The sequence below is a fragment of the Balaenoptera acutorostrata genome, chromosome 19, assembly GCF_949987535.1.
Source record: "Balaenoptera acutorostrata chromosome 19, mBalAcu1.1, whole genome shotgun sequence".
Classification (NCBI taxonomy): Eukaryota; Metazoa; Chordata; class Mammalia; order Artiodactyla; family Balaenopteridae; genus Balaenoptera; species Balaenoptera acutorostrata.
In genome coordinates, this window is record NC_080082.1 from 2194268 (window position 1) to 2218854 (window position 24587).

General features: G+C 48.6%; 1 protein-coding gene across 1 annotated transcript in view; it reads right to left on the reverse strand.

Annotated features, from left to right (window-relative positions):
* Window positions 1-22396, reverse strand: part of JPH3 (junctophilin 3) — a 155937-nt gene extending 133541 nt beyond the window's left edge. The window contains exons 1-2 of the mRNA XM_007172573.2: window positions 22352-22396; window positions 20625-20718 (exon numbers count right to left, since the gene is read on the reverse strand). The gene's annotated coding sequence lies outside the window, so the exon portion shown is untranslated. The remainder of the gene's footprint in view (window positions 1-20624; window positions 20719-22351) is intronic.
* Window positions 22397-24587: the final 2191 nt, after the last annotated feature.

Sequence of the window (24587 nt, forward strand, 5' to 3'; positions counted from 1 at the left end):
GAAGTACACCCCACACACCCAACAGACCTTCCCCCAGGTCCTGTTGGCTGTGCTGGGCTCCAGGGAAATTCTGGGGTGGTGAGGATGTGGAGTGCTCACCCTCTGTAGTGGGTGGCAGCCCTGCAGGAGTGGGCAGGGCTGGAGTGCAGAAAACCACGTCAGCTCCAGCACCTTAGGGTTTAAGCCCTGATTGTCCCATCTGACTCCCTCCTGATCTCTCTGGCCTGTTGCCACCCAGGCCAGCTTGACAGAAAGTACTAGAACCTGTGGTGTGCTTGTTAATGTTAATAGCAGGCTCTCAGGTTGGGGGAAGCCCTGATTTGAAGGTTTGATTTCCAGGGTGTAAATACTTCCATTTTGGTTGATTTCAAGCTATCAACATGACATCATTGACTACAGAGCTGGGAGGAGACTCGCAAGGCAGGCTCTCATGAGCCAGCACAAGCCAGCTCCCACGCAGCCCAGACCAGAACCCACTAAATCCTGTTAATTAAGGCATCAAGGGACTTCCTTTGTACCGCAGTGGTTAAGAATCCACCTGCTGGGCTTCCCTGGTGGCGCAGTGGTTGAGAATCTGCCTGCCGATGCAGGGGACACGGGTTCGAGCCCTGGTCTGGGAGGATCCCACATGCCGCGGAGCAACTAGACCCGTGAGCCACAACTACTGAGCCTGCGCGTTTGGAGCCTGTGCTCCGCAACAAGAGAGGCCGCGACAGTGAAAGGCCCGCGCACCGCGATGAAGAGCGGCCCCCGCTTGCCGCAACTAGAGAAAGCCCTCGCATGAAACGAAGACCCAACACAGACAAAAATAAATGAATTAAAAAAAAAAATCCGGGCTTCCCTGGTGGCGCAGTGGTTGAGAATCTGCCTGCCGATGCAGGGGACACGGGTTCGAGCCCTGGTCTGGGAGGATCCCACATGCCGCGGAGCGGCTGGGCCCATGAGCCACAATTACTGAGCCTGCGCGTCTGGAGCCTGTGCTCCGCAACAAGAGAGGCCACGATAGTGAGAGGCCCTCGCACCGTGATGAAGAGTGGCCCCCGCTTGCCACAACTAGAGAAAGCCCTCGCACAGAAACGAAGACCCAACACAGCCATTAATAAAATAAATTAAATAAACACAGAATAATCATTAAAAAAAAAAAAAAGAAACAGATATTTAAAAAAAAAAAAAATCCTTCCCTCTACTTTAAAAAAAAAAAAGAATCCACCTGCCAATGCAGGGAACACGGGTTTGAGCCCTGGTCCGGGAAGATCCCACATGCCGCGGAGCAACTAAGCCCGTGCGCCACAACTACTGAGCCTGCGCTCTAGAGCCCGCATGCCACAACTACTGAAGCCCACGTGCCTAGAGCCCATTCTCTGCAACAAGAGAAGCCACCGCAATGAGAAGCTCGCGCACCGCAACAAAGACCCAACGCAGCTAAATTAATTAATTAATTTAAAATAAAGGCATCAAACGGGCTGGCTGAGATGATGGAGAGAGGGTTGATGTACAAACACTATCCTGATTCCTCATGACCATCCACTTGCATAGTGAGGAAACTGAAATTCAGAGAGGCTAAGGCACACAGTGACTTATGTGGAATCAGAATCCAAATCCAGCCTGTCTTGTTCATGTCTTTTCATTCAAAACAAGGCCCAGATGCAGAATAGATTCCATTAGCTCTCATTCCGCACCTACGATGTGTCAGGGGCTGGCTGGTGCCCTAAAAGTGGAGCATTACTCATAACGCCAAAAAGTGGGAAAAACCCAATGTCCATCAATGGAAAAATGAATAAGTAAACTGCGGTCCATCCAAACAGTGGAATATTATTTCTCCATCGAAAGGAATGAAGTCCTGCTACATGCTACGGTATAGAGGAGCCTCAAAAACATCATGCTAAGCGAAAGAAGATACTCACAGAGGACCACATTATATAATTCCACTTATGTGAATGTCCAGAATGGGCGAATCTCCAGTGACAGGGTTGCCAGGGCCTGAAGGGAGGAGGGAACGGGGAGTGACCGCTAACGGGTAGGGGCTTCTTTTTGGGGCTGATAAAAATGTTCTGGAACTAGGTAGTGATGAGGGTTGCCTAACTCTGTGAATATCCTACAAAGCACTGAATTGTAAAACAAAACAACAACAACAACAAAAAAAGTGGAGAATTAATTGAAAAGGGATTTTCTTTGCTCTCCTCTCCCCCAGGCTGAGGCCTTTGTATAAATGTCTCATCATCGTTGAGCAGGACTTTTCAGGTCACCATGTACTGTGCTAAGTGAGCATTTTATATGCATCTTTCTTATTAAGTACTCTCAACCACCCGATAATGGGGTCGTATTACTAACCCTATATTTACAGATGAGAAAACTAACGCTCAGAGAGCAATTAAGCAACTGGCCGAGAGCACACAGTCAGTTGACGGCAGAGCCAGGACTTGGATGCAGGTCCATCTGACCCCAAAGCATGTGCTCTAAACCCTCCGCTGTCAGGTGAGGTCCAGGTCACTGGAGGCTTCCTTTTCCTCCCTCCAGGATGCAAGGTCAGGTGACTCTGCAGCTCGTAGGGCTACTTAGCCTAGAAGCTTCTGTCTTCCAGTCCCCACCCTCCCTCAGCAGGTGAGAGCTGGGGCTGGGAGGGCAGGCAGCCCTGCGCTAAGGCAACAGGGTCCCCGTGCTGTGCATCAACCTCCCCGCCTCAGTGCTCAGTTCTGTGGCTGCACAGCTGTGTGACACACACAGGACCCTTGCATCTCTCAGCCTCATTCTGTTTACCTTAAAAATGGAGGGGCCCTGAAAATCTGGGGTCCTCAACAGGGGCAGTGCTGCCCCCTAGGGGGTGTTCTGAAAATTCGCAGGCATTCCACAAGTGGCACAGTCCCCCAAAATGAAGAATTCCTCCAATTCCTCCACTTTGCGATGTCCCACCAGACCTTCATGTAAATGAAAAGTCCTCTTGTAATTTACGGGTCTAGAACCAGCTCTGTTTTCTGTTTACGTGTCTTTAGCAGAGCTGGAATATACATTGGAAGCTCTGGGAAGGCAACTATAATATCATGTGGTCAAGGGCAGATGGTCATTTCCTCTGTTCAGAGCTTGACTGAAAGTTGTTCACCATTTTGGAAAATCCCATCACCAGCAGCGATGGCTTCACGGTGTCTGAGCCTCCATAAGACGCACCTGTGTCACCGTGATTCCCTCTCTGGGCCAAGCGTCTACCACTTCACTGTGTCATCCAGGATGCTCAGACCTGAACATTTACCTTTTGAAATCCACGTTGTTTTATTTTAAATGACTTTTCCTTTATGTTGCAGTTAGGGCATTATATTAATTTTTTTTTGCAATTGGTGTGTAGGTAGGTTACAATTTCTACGGATTTCATTTCGGAATAAGAAAAGGAGCGTTACAAAATATCTGTTATCTTCTTTAAAAGGTGTTAATTAGGGCTGATAGAGGTCTGGGAACCACTGAGCTACATCATTTCTGCAGATCCCTTCCAGATTTTAAATTATTAAACCTGACCTCCGAAAACTTTTTCCATAATCCTAATGAAACCAAGTGCACAGTGCCTTTTAAATAATCCCAAAAGCATCATTGCACCACGGTGGCCCAAGGGCAGCCAGCAGCTGATTTCAACAAGCTGGGCCTGTGGACTCTTAAGAGGCTGCCTTCTGACCCTGGTAGAAAACCCACCTGGCTTGTAACATGTCACTTGCCTTGTTTATTTCCTTTTCACCTCAAAAAAAAAAAGAGAAAAGTCGACACCCCAAACGAAAAATCTTCCTTATGCCATCTCTTTGTGTTTTGACAAGTTCAGTGCTTACCTAGAACGTTTTACTGAAGGGGAGAAAATAAGTGGAGCGCTGAGGAAGTCTATGGTAACAAATTTTGATGTGCTTGAGTGAGGTCACGCCACGTGACATTCCTTCCTGTTAATTATTTCTCCCAGGCTTATCTTCCCTCATCTTCTCGAACTTATTATATTTTAACGGCAGCTAGCGGAACGGTTGGGGCACTGCCTTCCCCATCTGCGTGGAACAGAATGTCCAAAACGGTCGGAATCAGGGATGCTGCATGGAACTGGCAGATATGCCAGGGAGTGAAAAACGGCAAAAAAAGAAAAAAAAAAAAAGAAAAAAGAGCAGAATCACGCAAAGCCAGAGAGGGAACAGACTGCAGTGAGGGATGTTCTGCATTGAACAGTGCCCCGCAAAGAGTCACATCCCCCCCAAACCTCAGAACACGCCCTGACGTGTAAAGAACAGGGTCTTCGCAGGTATGCAGGTAGGCTATGAGGAGGTCATCTAGCATTAGGGTGGGCCCTCTTGTTGTAAAGAAAGGACAGGACCCAGAGAGACACAGAGGAGAAGACCACGTGACAACGGAGGCAGAGGCTGGAGTGATGTACCACCGGAAGAGGCAGGAAGGACCCGCCTCTCGAGCCTCCCGAGGGAGCACGCCCCTGCCCACACCTTGATTTCAGACTTCTGGCTTCTGGAACGGTGAGAGAATACATTTCTATTGTCTTAAGCCCTCCAGTTTGTGGCAGTTTGTTATGGCAGCCCCAGGGCTTATGAAGGAAAACCTGAGAAGGTAAGTGTTAGGGACTGAATGTTTGTGTCCTGCCCAAAATTCGTATGTTGAAACTCTACCCCTAATATGATGGTATTAGGAGGTGGAGCCTTTGGGAGGCGATTAGGATTAGTGGAGGGCTTGGGGTGAAGCCCCCATGAATGGGATCAGGGTCCTTCTAGGGAGCTGGCTGCCTGGGCTCTGCTCTCTGCCACGTGAGGATACAATGAGAAGTTGGCAGCCCACGACCCGGAAGAGGGCTCTCACCAGAACCCAACCATGCTGCACCCTGATCTCGGACTCCAGCCTCCAGAGCCGTGAGAAATACATTTCTGCCGTCTACAAGCCCCCCCCCACCCCCCACCCCCAGTTCATGGTATTTTGTTATAGCATCTTAAGCTAAGACAGTAACTGAGCTGGTCCCCACCCCTTCCCACATAACCCCCATCCCCACCATGCAGCCATCAGTTGCAAAATTGATTTTAAAATCAGTGGTGCGTGGGATGAAGGACCTGCCTGTCTCCTGTCTTGACGACAGCTGGGTGGTTTATACTCTCTGAGCCCTGGGTATTATTTTAGCCCCAGCAGAATGAGCCACTTCCTTCTACCCTCTGAAGATCCTGGCATTTATTGAGTTCTTACTATGATCCTGGAACTATTCAAGTGGAAAACATCAGTGTAAACATTCTATATATTCTATTTATAATTCTATTAATAAATATGTATATTCCATATTTTATCCTCAAAACAATTATATTTCATTGAATATTAGACACTACTAGTTGTAAGATAGACCATTATGTTATACACTATTAAGAATGAAAAAAAAATGGGAATTCCCTGGCAGTCCAGTGGTTAGGACTCCACACTTCCACTGCAGGGGACAGGGGTTCCAACCCTGGTCAGGGAACTAAGATCCTGCAAGCTGCGCAGTGCAGCCAAAACAAAAAAAGAAAAAAAAAAAGAACGATAAAAACTGTCATTACTTGTAAACACATCCCAACGTGTGCATCTTAGAATCAATGAAATATAGTTTTATCATCACCCCTATTTTATGGGTAAGAAAATTGAGGCTAACATCACTTCGCTATTAAAGGGTAGAACCGAGATAAAATCCTCTGGAAGCTTGCTTGGGGCCTGAGCTGTTAATCAGTGTACACACTGCCTCTCTCATTAGGAATACCGCTTCGAATATTTTAGGCCAAGACTGCTGGTTATCACCCAATACCCATTCTCCCCTTTCTTTCTTTAGCAATACAACCCTTGAGTTTCAGTGGGCACATGGTCGATGGCTAGAAACTACATTTCCCAGCAACCCTTGCAGCTAGATGTGGCCATGTGACTAAGTTCTGGCCAATGGGATGTAAGCAGAAGAGAGGGCTAACACTTCTGGGCCAGTCCTTACAAGGAGGAAGCGGCACCCTGCGTCTTCTCTTCCCTTGTTGCCCTGGCTGGAATGCAGATGTGCTGGCAGGAGCTGGAGCAGCCATCTTGGATCTGAAGATGGAAGTCACATATTGGGGTTGGCAGAACACCAAGATCTTATATTTATAAGAGCAGCTAGAATTGCCACATGGGCCTTATTTGCTTAATCTTGGGCAATTGTGAGAGAAAAAAAGAAACTCCTATTTCATTTAAACCACTGTTATTTTGGCCTTTGTTACAGCAGCCAAGATGTAATCCTAATTAAAACACACTATTACATGCCAGATACTGCCCTGCAGGCTCAGTTCCTCCCCTCCAAGAGTACAGGCTCATTCAGTGAGGATGCATATAAAACACCCAATGCAATGCTGGGCACAGAATATTAGTTCCTCACACAGACAAGGGTAACTCAGGCATTAGTTGCCTGCATATCTTGACATTCTCCTGTTTTCTCCAAATCCTACCCATGCATGGCAGGAAAAACAACATGAACGTTATTTTTCTGGGTTCCTTTTCCCAACTCCCCATCACCTCTGCCTTAACAAATCAAACATTTTCTTGATTGGTAGAGCAATTCACAAGTCAGCTTGGACCTGCCTTTACAGGCTAGAATGGTTCTTCCTTCATCTAACAGCTCCATCCCCATTTTCCTTGCTGGGGTCCTGACCAGCTTGGCTATCTCTGTCCCCACTCTTCACCAGGCCAGACCATGACTCATGGTCCAGCCTAACCAGCCAGAGTTTTCCATCCCTTTGGCCACAAGAAGTGGTTTAGAGTTGAGACTCACCCATGCTGAACTGATCTGCATCTTTACTAAGAACTGATGATGTGGATGTTGGGAGAATGAAGATCTATCTCCTCAACAAACATTTTCAGCTGTAGGGATCACGAAATCTATTGCAGTTGCTAAGGCTGTATAACAAATTACCCCAAAACCTAGGGACAGAAAACAGACATATACTATGCTTACAGATTCTGTGGGCCGGGCCAAGACAAGGGGACGGTGTGGATAACCTTTCTGCTCTACACTGTCTGGGGCCTCAGCTGGAAGACCCCAAAGCTGGAGGTTGATGCTGGCTGTCAGCAAAGGTCCTCTGTTCCTCTCCATGTGGGCCGTCTCTCTGCGCAGGCCAGCTTGGGCTTCCTTATAGCATGGTTGCTGGCTTCCAAGTGTCCAGAAAGAGAACAGGCCAGGCAGCAGCTGTATGCCTTTTAAGACCTAGCCTTGGAAGTTACCTAACATCATTTCTACAATTTTCTATTTGTTGAGGCAGTTCCAAAGGGCATTCAAGGTCAAGAGGAAAGAACATAAACCCTCCCTATCTTTTTAAAAATTTTTATTTATTTATTTTTGGCTGAGTTGGGTCTTCGTTGCTCCACGCGGGCTTTCTCTAGTTGTGGTGAGTGGGGGCTACTCTTCGTTGTGGTGCACGGGCTTCTCATTGTGGTGGCTTCTCTTGTTGCAGAGCACGGCCTCCAGAGTGCAGGCTCAGTAGTTGTGGCTCGCGGGCTCTAGAACGCAGGCTTAGTAGTTGTCGCACATGGGCTTAGTTGCTCTGCGGCATGTGGGATCTTCCCGGACCAGGATTCGAACCCGTGCCCCCTGCATTGGCAGGCGGATTCTTAACCACTGCGCCACCAGGAAAGCCCAAACCCTCCCTTTTGTTGGGAGTATGTCGACATTACATTTTAGAAGAGCATGTGGGATGGGACATATGTAGATGTGGCCAAATTTGGAAGATACAACCTGACACAGAAACCTAGAGTTACCATCACCCTTCGTCAAACAAATGAGGGTATCTACAAAATGAGGCCAACACACAGAAGAAAGCAGAACAAAGAGAAGGAAAGACACCATTTGAGCCCCTGGATACAGCTGTACCCGAAGCTAGGCACACCTATAGATTCTGTTCTCCACTTAGTGAACCAATAAATATTATTTTTACTTTAGAGATTTTGGTTGAATGTCTGTCATTCGCAGCAAAAAGAGTCCTGAGTAACACAAGGTCACTAAGATGCTCGGGTAAGCCAGGACTCCAGCAGTTAGCAGCACGAAGCACTAGCTGGGGCTCTGGAATGACACGTTTTCCTCTGCTCTTGGCTAACCAGAATCCCGAGGCCAGCATCCCCAGTATGATTTGCCACTTTTGAAGGCAAGAACTGATGACAGTGAGTTTTTTGTGTGGCTTGGTTTTAAGCAGCCAGAATGTTCCCTTCTGCCACGAGGACAGTACAGGGTAGCATTTGAGAAGTGCTACAAAAATGACCCAGATCAAGGTGAGAGGCAGCACAAGGGAGAGCGACCCTGCGGCCTGGAACATTCCTCCAGCCTGGGTCCCAGAGGGAGATGCCGGGCCTTGGAATGAGAATAACAGCCATCATCTCTAGCATCTATTGTGTGCCAGACTTCGGCGTTTGCACACCCTACCCCTCATCTTTACAGCAACCTTGCAGGGGAGGTCTTATCTTCATGTTACAAAGGAGGCAACTTGCTCAAGATCCACACCCGGAAGTTGTGATGGCAGCGTGGTTTTCTGACTGCAGAGCCCGAATTCTTTCATACGCCAAGTTAGTGGGCTGGGAGGAACACGGTGCAGGGGATGGGGCGGGGGCGGTGGAGTTCCGGGTGAGGTGATAATGGGTGGGGAGGGGGTAGGGATGGGTGAGATGTCTGGTGTGTCCAGAGCCCGAAAGGCGGGACTCGTCATGGCAGCGGACGCCGGGGTGGGCTTGCTGGTGGTCGGAGAGGCAGGGCCTGGAATCTTGCCAAGGCCGTGCTTCTGTGGCCTCTGCAGACTGAGGCCACCCTGAGCAGGATGCCGGCAGCTGGTTAGTGGCTGCGCACCGGCTCCTGCTGGCCAGCCTCCCCATTTGGAGCTTGGCTGGGTAGGCAGAAATGAATCACACCCCGGTCCTGCCTGAGCCCCCCTCCCTCTGCCTGGGGCACAGCCTGCCCGCCAATCCCAAATAAGCAACGCCCAGGGGTCAGGATCCAGGAGGGCAGGCAGCCCTGGAATAAGCACTCCCTTTGCCGGAAGGGCCTGCTGGCTTTGGATTTCTTCGGGGACCTGTGCTGGTCCCACTGCACCATGTCAGGGGTCTGAGCTCAGGGCTGGCTGTGCCTCCAATGAGCCACATGACCCTGGGCAAGTCCCCTCCCCTCTGACTTCCCGATTGTAAAATGGAGCAAGTTGAGCACCCCCTGCCCCCAGGCTGCTTGTTAACCGTGCCCCTCCCACATCCCTGGTGCTGTGCCTCTCCTCTCTGTCCTGTCATCTGCTGTCCGTCTTTCCTCTCTGTTCTGTAAACTAGCTCACCTCCTTCCAGTAACCCCCTGCCCCAACCACTTCTGTTGCTTGCAACCCCAAAACCCTGGCTGCAAGTGACCGGGCTGGGCCTCACACCGTGCCTGTGAGCCCGCCCCACACAACCACCGACATTCCAAAGGGGACAGGCGTCCTCCCGTCAAAGAGCCTGCGGTACAAAGTGCTTTATCAGCTTCTCGTGGTGGCCCAGGGCCCACCCAGCCTCCAGAGCCAGCAGCAGGATCCGTGGGGGGGGGGGGGGGGAGGGACCCAACAGGGGAAGCGTGGCCAAGAAGCACCCTTAGAGTCTGAGCAGAGCTTTCCAGAAGCGGGGTGTGGCCTCCTGTGTCAGAGCTGCTGGGGAAGGCAAGGCAGGATGTGATTAATGTCGGCAGTGGGTGTGACAGCCCGCCAACCCCAGCCCCATTGTTAGCACAGCACACAGGCAGCGCCCCCTTGCCCACCCCTGCACGGTGTCAATCCCCTCTCCTCCCTTCCCATGTACAAATCCACAGAGCCAGGCGCTTAAGAATAGCATCCTACCCAAGACGCAGGCATGAGCCAGAACTCCAGAAAAGGAGAAAGCATCTCCGCTCTTGCCTCGGAGCATGTGGGCTCCCCAGTCTGCGCCTGGCGCTGGCGGGGGCCGCGCTCGGTTTGCACCTTCTGTTCCACGGGAAGGGAGAGCCCGTGCGGTAAGCTCCCAGCCTAAAGCCGGTGCCTCGATTCACCAGGGCAGATGTGCGCTAGGCATCATGTCTGCACATCTGGGGCGCCTCCCCACGGTGCCCGGGGGGCTGGCCTGAAGAACTGTGCCCCCCTTCCTCGCCAGCAGGGAGCCCTGGCATGAGATTGGAGGGAGGAAGGAAGGAGAAGGGGGCCGTTCCTTATCTCCCACCTTCCTCCCTACAAGGTCACCACAGGCTGGCTGTGCCCTTGACCTCTCCACCCACCTCGTCCCACTGGGTCAGTAACCCACCAGACTGTACTTCCTGCCATACGTTTTCTTTGGCAGCGTTGTTGATGATAGTTAAAAAGAAAAAAAAAAAAGGAAGGAGCTGAAATGTCCAAAATTAGAAGTGGGTTACGTTAATTATGGCAAAGGCACCCAAGAATACTATATGGTTTTTAAGAAGTGTTTTTCTGAAAGCGCCGTTATTTTGAGTCTGAGATACCATCATTCCTTACGTGTAACACCCATTTCATAACCCCCTTTTCAGGGGAAAAAGAGAAAGAGAAGAAATAGCTGGCATGTTTCTTTTGACATTGATTCTAAAACACATCTTTATTTCAGAAACATCAAAGTGTGGGAAAATATGCAATATGGTAAAATGTAATGATTTGGAGAAAATGTTCTCGATATATTTTTAAGTTTAAAAAAAGTGGGTTAAGAAACATCATGCCTGGAATTAAGAAAAGTTAGCCTGTATATACGTATGTAAGCTGTACTCATTCCACAGTGAGCTGAGTCTATGAAATACACATGCATAGAAAATAGACTGGAAATCAACTATATTTCAATGAAAAAAAAAAAAGAAAGAAAATAGACTGAACGGCAACCTAACCACAGGCCAGCAGTGTTTGCTTCCAGAGCATGGGGTCACGAGTGCTTTTGGTTTTCTTCTTTGAAATTTTTTGTGTTTTGCCACTTTCCGATTTTATAATCAGACAACTGAAATAACACTAGCTACCCCTTGTGACCTCCTTTCCACGTGTCTGCACTTACCTATACTGAACGCTTTATTACTATGACCACATTCAGGTCTTGGAACCACCCATTGTGGTGAGAATGCTTGTTATTGCCATTTTGCAGATTAGAAAACTGAGGCTCAGAAGGATGGAGTAATTTTTCCAAGGCCACACAGCTCTTCAGTGGTGGAGCCAGGATTCAAACCCTGGTCCATGTGATTCCAGAACTGAGGCCCTTAACCATTATGTGATCAGCACGAACCTTGCCAAGAGCCCTGCTTCTTCACGCAAGAGGGCACCTAAGGACGGGAAGGGATGCTGAGACGTCGACCACAGAGAGGGCCCCTCACATTGCCTAAAGGCTGAAAGCTGGAGTTGAGGACCAGTCTCTTTGGTCTGAGACATCAGTGTGTTTTGTGACATGAAACGACCATGATTGGGCCAAGAAAGCCAGTGTCTCCAGCCCCACTAACAGCCTCTCTTGGAGGCATTGTTGGCCGAGGTAGAACAAAGGAAATGGATATTCCCAGAGTGCCACGCTAGGACGCTTTGGCAAGCCCCCCTGCACCCCTCCTGTGGTTTCTGCTTGTTCTGCTAAAAGGTGCTCTTCCGCTTCCTCAAGAGATGAACATTCCCAACACCACTTTTTCTCAGCTGGGGGGCCAAGGGAGCAGCTGGGAGACCTCCAAGCGGGGACAGCGTGTTTGTTTTCTGGAACTCGGCTGAGGATCTTTTCTCCAGGAGACCCCAGGAACTTGTTCCAAACAAACGAAACGGCTGCTGGGGAACCTGGTAGCCAGGAACCCAGGGAGGCCAGCGCAGCCCTGGGGAGCAGGACAGGGTCAGCAAAGGCTGGTGTTGCTGGTACTGGGCATCACTGCTCTGCATGTCCATGGCAACAACTGGGGGTGGGGGGTGCGGGCAGGATTGTCCCATCGTCCAGATGAGGAAAGCAGAGGCTCAGAGAGGTGACGTGACGGTCCCAGGGCCAGAACCCAGCCTGAGCTCAGACCGATGTTTTCCCAACTCTTGCCAACCTCCCTTGGGTCTTGGGCTTATCTGGGAATACGGTGAAAGTTATGGACCCTTTGCTGTAAAAAGTGGGTACAGGTATTTACATGAAAATGTTGTGTATAATTTCAGGGAGGTCAAGTTCTCCTTGAAAGTCTTGGATAAGAGTCCCTACCAACCATCCAAATGCATATGTCTCCACACTCCATCTCCAAGCCAGGCATGGGCTCTGGGTGAAGGGGGGGAGGGACACTGGTCTCCACTTCCTGCCCCAGCCTTGAAGGGGAGAAAGATCCACAACTGTGTTTTCTCTGTAAGGCCCTGTGCACTTAGGACTGGCACCCACGTACCGTAGGGGAGCCAGAGCCGTCCCCCCATTTCTGGCTGTTAGATGCTCTAGCCTCCCCGCCACCCAACCCTCACTCTGTTGAGAAGTAAGAACAACACGGAGTGGGGAAGGGGCTCCTTAGTCCAGTTCTAATAAATCAGTAAACAAACAAACAAACAGACAAAATCCTCTAGCAAACACCTTCTCTGTACAGCAGGCTCTCCCCAACAATTAAAAAAACATCTAGGCCCTCGCCATTAGCCTGTAGCCATCCCCGTTACAGAGTTCTCGATTACATAGTGCATAAAGCTAAAATGTTTCCTACAATCAGTCACTGTTTGATATGGGGTTTTGGTTTCCGTTTTTGTTTTGACAGCTAATAGACATGAATTCTTTAGGGCAAAAACTTTCCAGCACAATATACGTGTGTTTTAAAATTTACGAATTATACACATGCGCCTCTGTTCTCATATTTTATGCAAAAATCATAAGACCCATATCAACACGGAAATTTGGGGGGCGTGGCACGTACCGTGTGGCTTGTGGGACTGACCAGGGATTGAACCCTGGCGAGTCCTAACCATTGGACCACCAGGGAATTCCCTCAACAGGGAATTTTTTAAGGGCTGAGTAAAAGGTGAAATGATGTTTTTTAATGTCCTGCTAATTGTCAGCTTCTATCCTCACTGACTCAAGGCAGAAAGATGCCTTTGGGTGAGGATTTTTGCCAATGATCATGGGTTTTTGAATACGTGTTTCAAATAGACTTCTTGCTCATCTGGAATCTGGGGCTGTCTTTGAGGTCAGATTGGATGACCGTCTTTGTTTTCTCCATGGGACAGGTCTGATAAAGAGCTTGGGCAGGAATAGAACAGCTGCCTCTGCCGCTTTCTGGCTCTCACTTGTGTTCAAGTTTCGTAGTATTTGCTTCAATCCTCAGTTTCTTTGCAGGAATCTTTCTAAGGCACGTGTTTAATTTAGTGAGGACTAGACGAGGTGGGTATAGAACCTGCAAATCCACTTTGCGAAGCCAACATGTCACAACTTTATGTTGCAGTAGGCTAAGAGCTAGCAAACCAGCCAACGGGACTTTGTGGGGGGAATTCTCGCTCTTCCCAAAGGATACGCGTCGGGAGACGGGTGAGGAGTGACCACGTGCAGCATCACCCCTCCAGGGGCCGAGCCTGTGTTGCCCTCTGCTACTGTATGTTACCTCTCTGCCTCTCCAGCCTTCCACACCTGTTCCACCAGTGCCCTGTATTGAATTCTCCTGCCAAAAGAGCTGGGGTGGTCTGTTTTCCTGTCTGGACTCTCGTGGATACAGAGGGCCAATGTCAATCCAGAGCCAGATCTCTTAGTCTTCAGAAATGACCTAGGGGCTTCCCTAGTGGCGCAGTGGTTGAGAATCTGCCTGCCAATGCAGGGGACACGGGTTCGAGCCCTGGTCTGGGAAGATCCCACATGCCGCGGAGCAACTGGGCCCGTGAGCCACAACTACTGAGCCTGCGCGTCTGGAGCCTGTGCTCCGCAACAAGAGAGGCTGCGATAGTGAGAGGCCCGCGCACCGCGATGAAGAGTGGCCCCCGCTTGCCGCAACTAGAGAAAGCCCTCGCACAGAAACGAAGACCCAACACAGCCAAAATAAATAAATAAATAAATAATAATTAAAGGTGCTAATAATTAAAAAAAAAAGAAAAGAAATGACCTAGGATCTCTTCCTGGTGCTCAGCAGATGGTTTCACCCCAGGAGGGTGGTCACCGCCTGCAGCATTGAGCACACTGCACTTTTTTTTTTTTTGATGTGGACCGTTTTTAAAGTCTTAACTGAATTTGTTACAATATTGCTTCTGTCTTACGTTTTGGTTTTTTGGCAGCAAGACATGTGGGATCTTAGCTCCCCGACCAGGGATCGAACCCTCACCCCCTACATTGGAAGGCGAAGTCTTAACCACTGGACGGCCAGGGCAGTCCCGAGCACATTGCACTTTTAATGCACGTGTTTTAAACTTGTAAGACTAATTTCAGGGACTTCCCTGGCGGTCCAGTGGGTAAGACTCCACACTCCCAATGCAGGGGCCCAGGTTCGATCACTGGTCGGGGAACTAGATCGCACAGGCATGCCGCAACTAAGACACGGCACAGCCTAAATAAATAAAAAAATAATAAATATTTTTAAAAAGACTAATTTCAGACTTCTGACCTCCAGAACTGTAAGATAATAAATATATGTTAAGGTACTAAGCAGCCAGAGGGAGCTGGTACACTCACCCGGAAGGAAACAAATCCATGGAATGTTTCTTTCGGAGTTCCCTGGACAAAGCGAGGAAGCTCACGAAACTTTGAAGTCTGCCTTCATAGGAAAATTTAAACTCTCATTTCAGAGTATGCCAAGATGTCAGGTGACTACCGGCTCAATTCACTTCATTTGAATCCAACTCGGCCACACCCAAGTGTGGTAAGAAATTGGCTCATAGTTTATAAAACTCAACAGTTTCATGTAGGAGCCCTGACTTCATCCCAAGTTTTACTGACCCGAGTCCAGTGATAATGGCACTCGTGGCCGCTGCTCCTGGGTGCCAGCCATTTGTCAAGTTTCAGTATCCTTGGTCCCTGAGCTACATAGCAGCCCTGCAATGCGGCGCCCCATTACACAGATAAGAAAACTACGGTACAGAGGGAATAAGTGGCACGCCCAAAGCCAAGTTAGCAAAGACAGAACCCAAGTTTCCAAAGCTTTGGGCTTTCCCAGCTGTCCCGCTTCTGACGTCGCTAACTGTTCATGAACCCAGATGGCAGGAAGAAGGTCTTAGCCCCCATCAGCTCAGGACCAAGGCAGGGCACAGCCCATTTCCATGCTAGTGACGTGCAGCGCCGTGCGAGTGTCGAGTGAGAGATGAGGACAAGGAGCCTGTTGCCGAGGCACCCACTCCCCCCTTAGCCGGGGCAGCGGACCATAGATGGGTTAGACAGCAAGTCCAGGGATGCTCCAGCCTCATGACGCACAGCCACTCGAACCTCCTCCCTCGTCAAACTTCCCAGGGATGCTAATGAGTGATGCAGGCAGACACAACAACTTCCTTCCCAGTCCTAGCATGGCGCTCATTCGGAGAACTAGCTGAGGGCTGGACAAGGAGGAAGGAAGCGCGAGAGGCTGCAGAGTCCATCTCCAGAGAAGTGGAGGTGATTAAGCTGGCAGACTTGACCTTGACACAATGTTGGAATGAGCTATGGGATTATCTGGGGCTAGACTGTATCTGCCCAGCTATAAGAATAATGATTACGGAGCACCCACACACTCATAAGCTGGCTCTAATGGAGTACGATGGTCACCGTGATTATGACTGTAAAAAAGGTAATAACAGCCCTGTAATGATATAAGCCCTTCCCTATCCAACCTTGCCACCTCGTGTAAAGCACTAGTGTAGTCTGGTGGAGAGAGATTTGGGGCCAGACAGATCTGCATTAGAAATCTGGCATACAGTATACCAGATGTGACCTCCTGCAAATTATATAACCTCTGTGAGCCCCAGTGTCCTCATTTGCAAGCAGAGCCCTGACATTGTTCTGGCTTCCACACTCTCTGCACATCCATGGGCTTCAGGAGAGGCTGGCTCCAGCCCCAGAAGGCATATCCTGATTGGTCAAGGGTCACCATGATGACTCTCTTCCTCTTGTCTGTGATTAATTTAAGCATGGGCATATGATACAACCTAAGTTAAGGGGCTTCAGTAAAAGATTTTTGTTTTGTTTGTTTTTATCTTTTTGCCCTTAAAATTGTTACACAAAGAAAGATAATCTTTCTTCTTCTTCTGGATGCCAGATGTGATGCCTGGAACAGCTGCAGCCACTTGTGAGCATGAGGAGAGCCAAACTAAGGTCAAGGCTGACACACTGAGGAGGGCAGAAGCAGCTTGGGTCCTCAACGGTGTCCTTGAGCCAATACATTCACCAACTCTAGAATCTTCACACCTCAGGACTTTTTGACAATGAATTTCTTTTTTGTTTAAGCCCCTTTGAGTTGGATTTTCCAGTACATGTAGTCAAGAGCATCCATTCTATTGCAGGGCCTTGCTGAGAATTAAATATATAAAGTGCCCACTATAATCCCTGGCAGCCGGCAGCTTTCATTGCCTTGTGAGGTGATAATATAAGAAGCAAGCACAGCAAACCTCCATGATTCCGAGGGCTTTCTTCATTCATGTGTGTACATTATGCTCCCCGGCTAGAGATGTAAACTCCCTAAGAGAGACAGTGCCTTGGACCTCTGTGCTATGCTCCAGTGTCTGCTTAATAAATGCTCTCCTACTACCCCAGGGGTAAATAATGAGGTTTGCCTACTGTATCAGGTAACCATGGCCCCAACAATGCTGAATAAAATGTCATCACAAACAGCAATCAATGTTGATCACAGGGTACAAACATTCAGTTACAAGATGAATAAGTTCTGGGGATCTAATATACAGCATGGTGACTAGCGTTAATACTGTATAGTGCCCCTGAAATTTGCTAAGAGAGTAGACTTCTAAGTATTCTCATCACAGACCAAAAAAGGTAGCTATAAGACACTGATGAAAGAAATTAAAGACAATACAAACAAATGGAAAGATTTACAGTACTCATGGATAGGAAGAATTAATGTTGCTGAAATGACCATACTCCCTGAAGCAGTCTACAGATTCAATACAATCTCTATCAAAATACCAATGGCATTTTTCACAGAACTAGAACAAATAATTCTGAAATTTGTATGTAGACACAAAAGACCCCAAATAGGCAAAACAATCTTGAGAAAGAAGAACAAAGCTGGAGGCATCGCAATTCCTGACTTTAGACTATACTACAAAGCTACAGTGATCAAAACAGTATGGTACTGGCACAAAACCAGACACATAGATAAATGCAACAGAATAGAGAGCCCAGAAATAAACCCACACACATATGGTCAATTAATCTATGACAAAGGAGGCAAGAATATACAATGTGGGAAAGACAGCTTCTTCAATAAATGGTGTTGGGAAAACTGGACAGCTACATGTGAAAGAATCAAACTGGACTACTTTCTTAACCATATATAAAAATAAACTCAAAATGGATTAAAGACTTACATGTAAGACCTGAAACCATAAAAATCCTCGAAGAAAACATAGGCAGTACATTCTTTTGACAGTGGTTTTAGCAGTATTTTCTTTTTTTTTTTGTATCTGTCTCCTCAGGCAAGGGACAAATGCAAAAATAAACAAATGGTACTATATCAAGCTAAAAATCTTTTGTACAGCAAAGGAAACTATCAACAAAACAAAAAGGCAGCCTACTGAATGGGAGAAAGATATTTGCAAATGAGATTTCTGATAAGAGGTTAATATCCAAATATACAAAGCACTCATACAACTCAACATTAAAAAAAAAAAACCCGGTTGAAAAATGAGCAGAGGATCTGAATAGACATTTTTCCAGGCAGACATACAGATGGCCAACATTACATGAAAAGATGCACAACATCACTAATCATCAGGGAAATACAAATCAAAACCACAATGAGAGATCACCTCACACCTGTCAGAATGGCTATTATCAAAAAAACAACAAATAATAAGTATTGGCGAGGATGTGGAGAAAAAGAAACCCTCGTACACTGTTGGTGGGAACGTAAATTGGTGCAGCCACTCTGAAAACAACATGGAGCTTCCTTTAAAAATTAAAAATAGAACTACCATATGATCCAGCAATTCCACTTCTGGGTATTTTTGTGAAGAACACAAAAACATTAATTCGAAAAGATATATGCACCCCTATGTTCCCTGCAGCATTATTTACAATAGCCAAGATAGTGAAGCAACCCAACTGTTCATTGCTGGATAAATGGATAAAGAAAATGTGGTATGCATAGTCAAGGACTGTTAGTCAGCTGTAATAAAGAATGAAATCTTGCCATCTGTGACAACATGGATGGACCTGGAGGGTATTATTCTGAGTGAAATAAGTCAGGCAGAGAAAGACAAATATCATGATTTCACTTATATGTGGAATCTAAAAAACCAAACAAATGAATAAACATAACAAAACAGAAACAGACTTATACACGGTTGCCAGAGGGGATGGGGGTGGGAGGAATGAGTGAAATAGGTGAGGGAGATTAACAGGTACAAACTTCCAGTTACAAAATAAATGAGTCATGGGGATGGAATTGTACAGCATGGGGAATACAGCCAATAATATTATAGTAACTTTGTATGGTGACAGATGCTAACTAGACTTATAGTGGGGACCATTTTGTTATGTATAGAAACACTGAGTCACTATGTTGTGCACCTGGAACTAACGTAGTGTCGTAGGTCAATTATACTTCAATTAATAAAAAAAAAGAAGGTAACTGTGTGAGGTGATGGAAATGTTAATTAGCTTGATTGCGGTAATCACTTCACAGTGTATGTGTACATCAAATCATCGGGTTGTACACCTTAAATGTATTTAATTTTATTTGTCAGTTATACCTCAAAAAGATGGGGAAAACTGACACATGCTACAACATGGATGAACCTTGTAAACATCATGCTAACTTAAAGCAGTCAGTGGCAAAAGACCAAATATTGTACAATTGCATCTCTGTGAAATGTCCAGAAGAGGCAAATCCACAGAGGTGGAAAATAGATCAGTGGTTGCCAGGGCTGGGGTTGTCGTGGATAACTGAGGAGTGATAGTAATGGGTACAGGGTTTCTTTTGGGGTGGTTAAAATGTTCTAAAATTGTAGTGATGGTTGTGCATGGTTGTACTCTTTTAATTTTTAACTAAAAACTATTGAATTGTACACTGCTGATTTCTTCCCTTCCTCCGATTTTCCTGCATTTAGTGTAGGATGTGATGCCTAGAGCTGTGGCAGCCATATTGATACCATGAGGAAAGGCCAAAAAGAATCACAGATGCAGTCCCTGACGTCACTGAGCATCATTGCTGGAGCAGCACCACCAACACTACCCATCTCTGGATTTATTGTCATGTGAGAAAAACAAACCCTAAATGTTTAACATCACTGTCCATTGCAACCAAAGATATTTCTCACTAAAACCCAGCAGCGATTAGACAGGATGGTCTAGGATGCCTGCCGAGTGGGCCATCAGACTTAATGAGAAAGTCATATGCAACATTTCAATCCAAGTTCCAGCAATCATTCAGTCGATTACCTCACATGTACTAGTCACCGTGAGCAAGCAGAGCTGCTCTTGGGAGCCGCTAGTTAGCAGGGAACATGGATGAAGTCAAATCTGATGTCAGAAGCATGGATCGATAGTGACTAGCACATGTTATTGCAAAATGTTAACACATATGAAAAACAGAGAAATTTGGTCAAACATGTAGTTGATCCGGACTTCCCTGGTAGTGCAGTGGTTAAGAATCCGCCTGCCAATGCAGGTTTGAGCTCAAACCCAACACGGGTTTGAGCCCCGGTCTGGGAAGATCCCACATGCCACAGAGCAACTAAGCCCGTGCGCCACAACTACTGAGCCTGCGCTCTACAGCCTGCGATCCACAACTACTGAGCCCACGTGCCACAACTACTGAAGCCCACAGGCCTAGAGCCCGTGCTCTGCAGCAAGAGAAGCCACCACAATGAGAAGCCCACGCACCACAACGAAGAGTAGTAGCTCCTGCTCGCCACAACTACAGAAAGCCCACGTGCAACAATGAAGACCCAATGCAGCCAAATAAATAAATAAATAAAATTATAAAAAAAAACCACAACATGTAGTTGATCAAAAATCTGAAAAGGTTGTAAATCACATCAATTACTTTCTGCACCAGCAATCACTCCTCAACGCGGGTGATAAGTGGGTTGACTGGGTGATCCCTGGTAGCCCTTTACCTCTTTTCTTCATCTGGTAGTTAAGAAGTTAACCTGCCTGACTGCTAAATTCTCTTTCAGCTCAAGTCTTTCCCATCCTGGGATTGATGCTATGTTATAAGGAAAGATCAACAATATTTTGGAAAACATTCCACTTTGCAAGCACTCGGGTAGAACCATAATTATACACAAGAGATCATAATTGATAGACAAGCTATCCCACTAATTGGAGAAATTAGCACAGTACCATGATCTTTACAGAAGAAAATGTTTCTGTTTGGGAGAAGCATCACAAAAACTTATTTGGGAATTCAGAATGACCATCTCAAACATTTAATAAACACCTACTATGTACAAGGCAACTGTCTAGAGCTGGAAACCCAAAGTGACAGAAAAGTATCAGACCTGGTCCCTGCTCTCAGGGAACTCAGAATTTAATTAAGCCACCAGCACATGTGTTTTGACAGTACTAACCTTCACCTGGGACATGCCAGCATGGCCTTGCTGTATACTGTAGCCAGGAACCGTTCTGACGGCTCTGTCCAGAAGTTCTTGAGGAATACTGTCCCTGCAGGAAAGAAAATAAGTCTCGTCACCAAGAATCACACGTGTGATATGTGGACCAGTGGTTAAAAACATTAGCCACAGGACATCCTCTTCAAACAAAATCTTAAGCAGAAGCCAAATACATATTAATATATAAACATACATCATACATACATATCAGACCGGCTCTGGTTAAAACGCCGGGCAAAGGTCCCTACTTGGTCAGGAAACCCCCATGGTGCTTAGCGTCACACAGCGGGGAGGATATGGGGTCTGTCCTTGCTGGCTGTCTACATGGGCAAGTGGCCTCTCTGAGCCTCTTTGAGTCCAGAGAGCCGAGCGAGATGACAATGCAAAGCACCCAGCCTCCAGTAGGTCTCGACAGGTGTTAGCTCCTTGACACCACGGTCACCTGAGCCCCAGTGACCCTCCTCGCCCACAGAGGTGTCATCCTGACCCGGGCTTGATCTTCAGCCTTTCTGGAGGGCACAGGGCAGTGGGATTTGGGGTCAGGAATCTTTTGTTCTAGGGTGAGCTCCGCCAGTATCTGTTCTCCTTCCCCCAGGCCTGATCGCCTCCTTTAGCAGGTGAGGATAATGATCTATTGATTTCAAAGCATGTCACAAGGCTAAATGAGGCATGAAAGTGCTTTGTCCCCTGGCATTTCTGCCCTTCCTGCTCTCGGTGCCAAAACCCTTAGCTTGGCCGGAGGCACCAGGAGCTGCTGGCCTCGAGGCCTAGCTGCCACTTGCTGTCTGTCCTCTGGCAGGTGACTTCCCGCGCCGTGCCCTGTGCACAGAACCCACGCCCTCAGTGGCAACGACCATGATGATACAGGGCCGTTCGTGTTCTCTGACGCGGGTGTCTGTGATGTAAACACGCACACGCACTGAGGTAAGGGGACCCATACGGTGTCAAGTGCTGGTTCAAAGTCCTGGTGAGACGGGCCAGTCCTCGCCCTGGCCCTGTCTACAGCATTTCCAGTGCTGAGGCTTTTGTGGAGCCCCTACGTACATCAGAACCTGGGGCTGAAGATGCTCCTGGAAACGGTGGTAGCCGCTACTTCTCGAGCATCCGCCAAGCACCTGCATTATCTTAACTATCTAGCCATCTTCCCAAGTCGATATCTTTATCTCCATGTCGAGAGGGCTGAGGCGCTGGGAGGAGGGGGCGAATTGCAAGCTGGGGGTGAGGGAGCCGCGGTCAGAGTTTGCTCGTCTGACGTTCCGAGCGCCCGCCCTTACCCCTCTGGTCCACCAGAGGGAAGATGGGTTTGGGAAGGCTCCCAGGGGCAGACCACGGTATCGAGGAAGGCATGCATTCAGCAGCAGGTAGCAGAAAGCCCGAGTAACCTGAACAAATGTGGTTTTATTTTTCTCATGGGAGAAGCTGAGTTGAGCACCTGCGTGATGCCCCAGCACCACCGGCAGCGCGGTCCCCAGTGCCGTGGCCCCTACACCGTGGCCGCGCTGTGCTCAAGGAAGCCCCGACGGGGAGGGTAAAGAGGGATGCCTGACACACTTCTTCTATTAAAGAAGCAGAAGTGTTCTAGAAACCTCTCGGCAGACGTACTTGGGTCTTGCTGGCCAGAACGGGACCATACAGTGACTCCTGGATGCAAGGGAAGCTGGGCACGTAAAAATCTGTTTTCCCACCTTTGTAGTCTGAGACAGCGAGACAGAACAGGTTGGGATGGCTCTCAGGTAGTTGATGGGCAGTGTTGCACATTCGCCGATCGGCCATCCCCGCCCCGGCCTTGGAGACTGGATCAGTGTCCTGGGGCGGCCATAACAAAGGACCATGAACTGGGGGCGGGGGTGGGCGTTACAACAACAGCAATGGATTCTCTCACAGTTTGGAGACCTAAAGTCTGAAGTCCATGTGTGGGCAGGGCCGTGCTCCCTCTTGGGGGCTCTAGGGAGGGTCCTTCCTGCCTCTTCCAGTTTCTGGGGGTCCAGGTGTCCTTGGCTTGTGGCTGCCTCCCCCCAGTCTCTGCCTCGGTCTTCACATGGCCTCTCCCCTTTGCGTTTCCTCTTCGTATAAGGACACCAGGCCTACTGGATTAAGATCCACCCTAACGACTTTATCTCAACCTGATGATATCTGCAAAGACCCTATTTCCAAATAAGGCCACATTCCCATGTAACGGGGGTCAGGACTTCAACACATCTTCTGGGAGGAAGCAATTCAGCTCAGAACAGAGACCACATCGGCCTTCTGTCTTCTTCGGGAGGGGAGGTAAGGGCCACACCTGTGCCGTCTTCCTCCAAGATCAGACCCCCTACCCTGCTCCCATGCCTGGGGTCATCCTTGCCTGAGCAAGGGCCGTCCCCAACCCCCTCTCCTGCCTCACGCCCGCCTCCTCAGGGAACCTTCCAGCGTCCTCTGATTGCTCCTCCTCATGCGTGAGGATTGTCTCGGACCTGCCCGAGACAATGGTTTTCAAAGCCCTAACTCCCCGCTCGGCACCAACCCCTCCTCCCACCCACAGCTGACACTGCCGTACAGTGATGCGCGGGGGTCCGGGTCATCTTCCCAGGCAGAGGCTCAGCTCCTCCCTAGCCCAGGGGATGCTCCGGTGCAGGCAGGGCTGCAAGCCCCCCTCTAGTGTCACCTTTGTGACGGGACGGGAAGACCTGCCATGGGTCGCGCAGCTTCACAACGGTGATACCCAGGATGGGTGGTGCAATCAGCCTTCCACCTGAGGGCCATCATCCCAACTGCTAACGTTAACTGAGCATCTGCCGGACGCCAAGTGCTCCACACCTACCACCTCAACTCTACAAGGGAGGAGAGTAGCAAGGCGCAGCGTACCCAGAGCTGTGACATGCCCAACACTCGGCCGCTTACTTATTTTTTGTTTTTTCGGTGGGGGGACGGGAATGCAATTTTCTGGGATGTTACCCTAAAGGGGGAATTGATTGTGTTAAGGGACTTTATCAAGATTCCTTGGTTCTAGGAAGGTCTAAAACACCCAGATAAAATGTGGTTAGACTCACCTGGTTCCCGGGTCTTCAGTAACTGGTTGACCACAAGAGGGGCACTTGGCTGTTTTCCATCAAACTCTGGAGCAGAGGACCCTCACAGCCAGCTCATCGTGGTGTCTCTACGTCGCGTGCAGGGGCCAGGAGCTCTGGTAGATCCCATGGATGAACACAGGGTGGAGGTGCGCCAGCGGAAGAGATGGAATTGCCTGACCCCAATCTCCGTGTCCTCCCCGACCTGCATCAAGAGCAGAGGCGGGTTAGCGTCTCCTGCTGCACAACAAGTTACCACAAACCTAGTGGCTTAAAATAACACCCACTTATCACCTGACAGTTCCGTGGGCCAGAAATCTGAACAGGCTCCACTGGGTTCTCTGTTCAGGTCTCACAGCCGAAAAGCCCTGTGTCCCCCAGCTGGGCTCCCATCTGCGGGAGAATCTGCTTCCCCGAGGCTGTGGGTCTGAGGTCCCGTGTCCTTGCTGGCTGTGGGCTGGGGCCATGCTCTGCCCTGGAGGCCACCCACATTCTTTCCCACTTGGCCCCAGCTGTCTGCAGAGCAGAAACGGCATGTCATGGCCTCCTGATCCTTCTAACATCTCTGTCAGGCCCCTCAACCTCCAGCCAGAGAAAACGCTCTGCTTTTACAAGATTCACCTGAATGAGTCAGGGCTGCCCAGATAATCTGCGTATCTTAAGATCACCTGACCTGGGACTTTAATCTGCAAAATCACTTCACAGCAGCACCTGGGTTAGTGTTTGGATAACGAGGGACTGGGGCCGGGGTGGAGGCTGGGGGCATCCTTAGAATTCTACCTACCTTGGGGGAGTCTTTAGAGGGGATTAGCTGCAAAGACAGCCCTCCCCTGGATCTCCGGGTGGAGACACCACCCCTTTCCTTCTCTGGTAC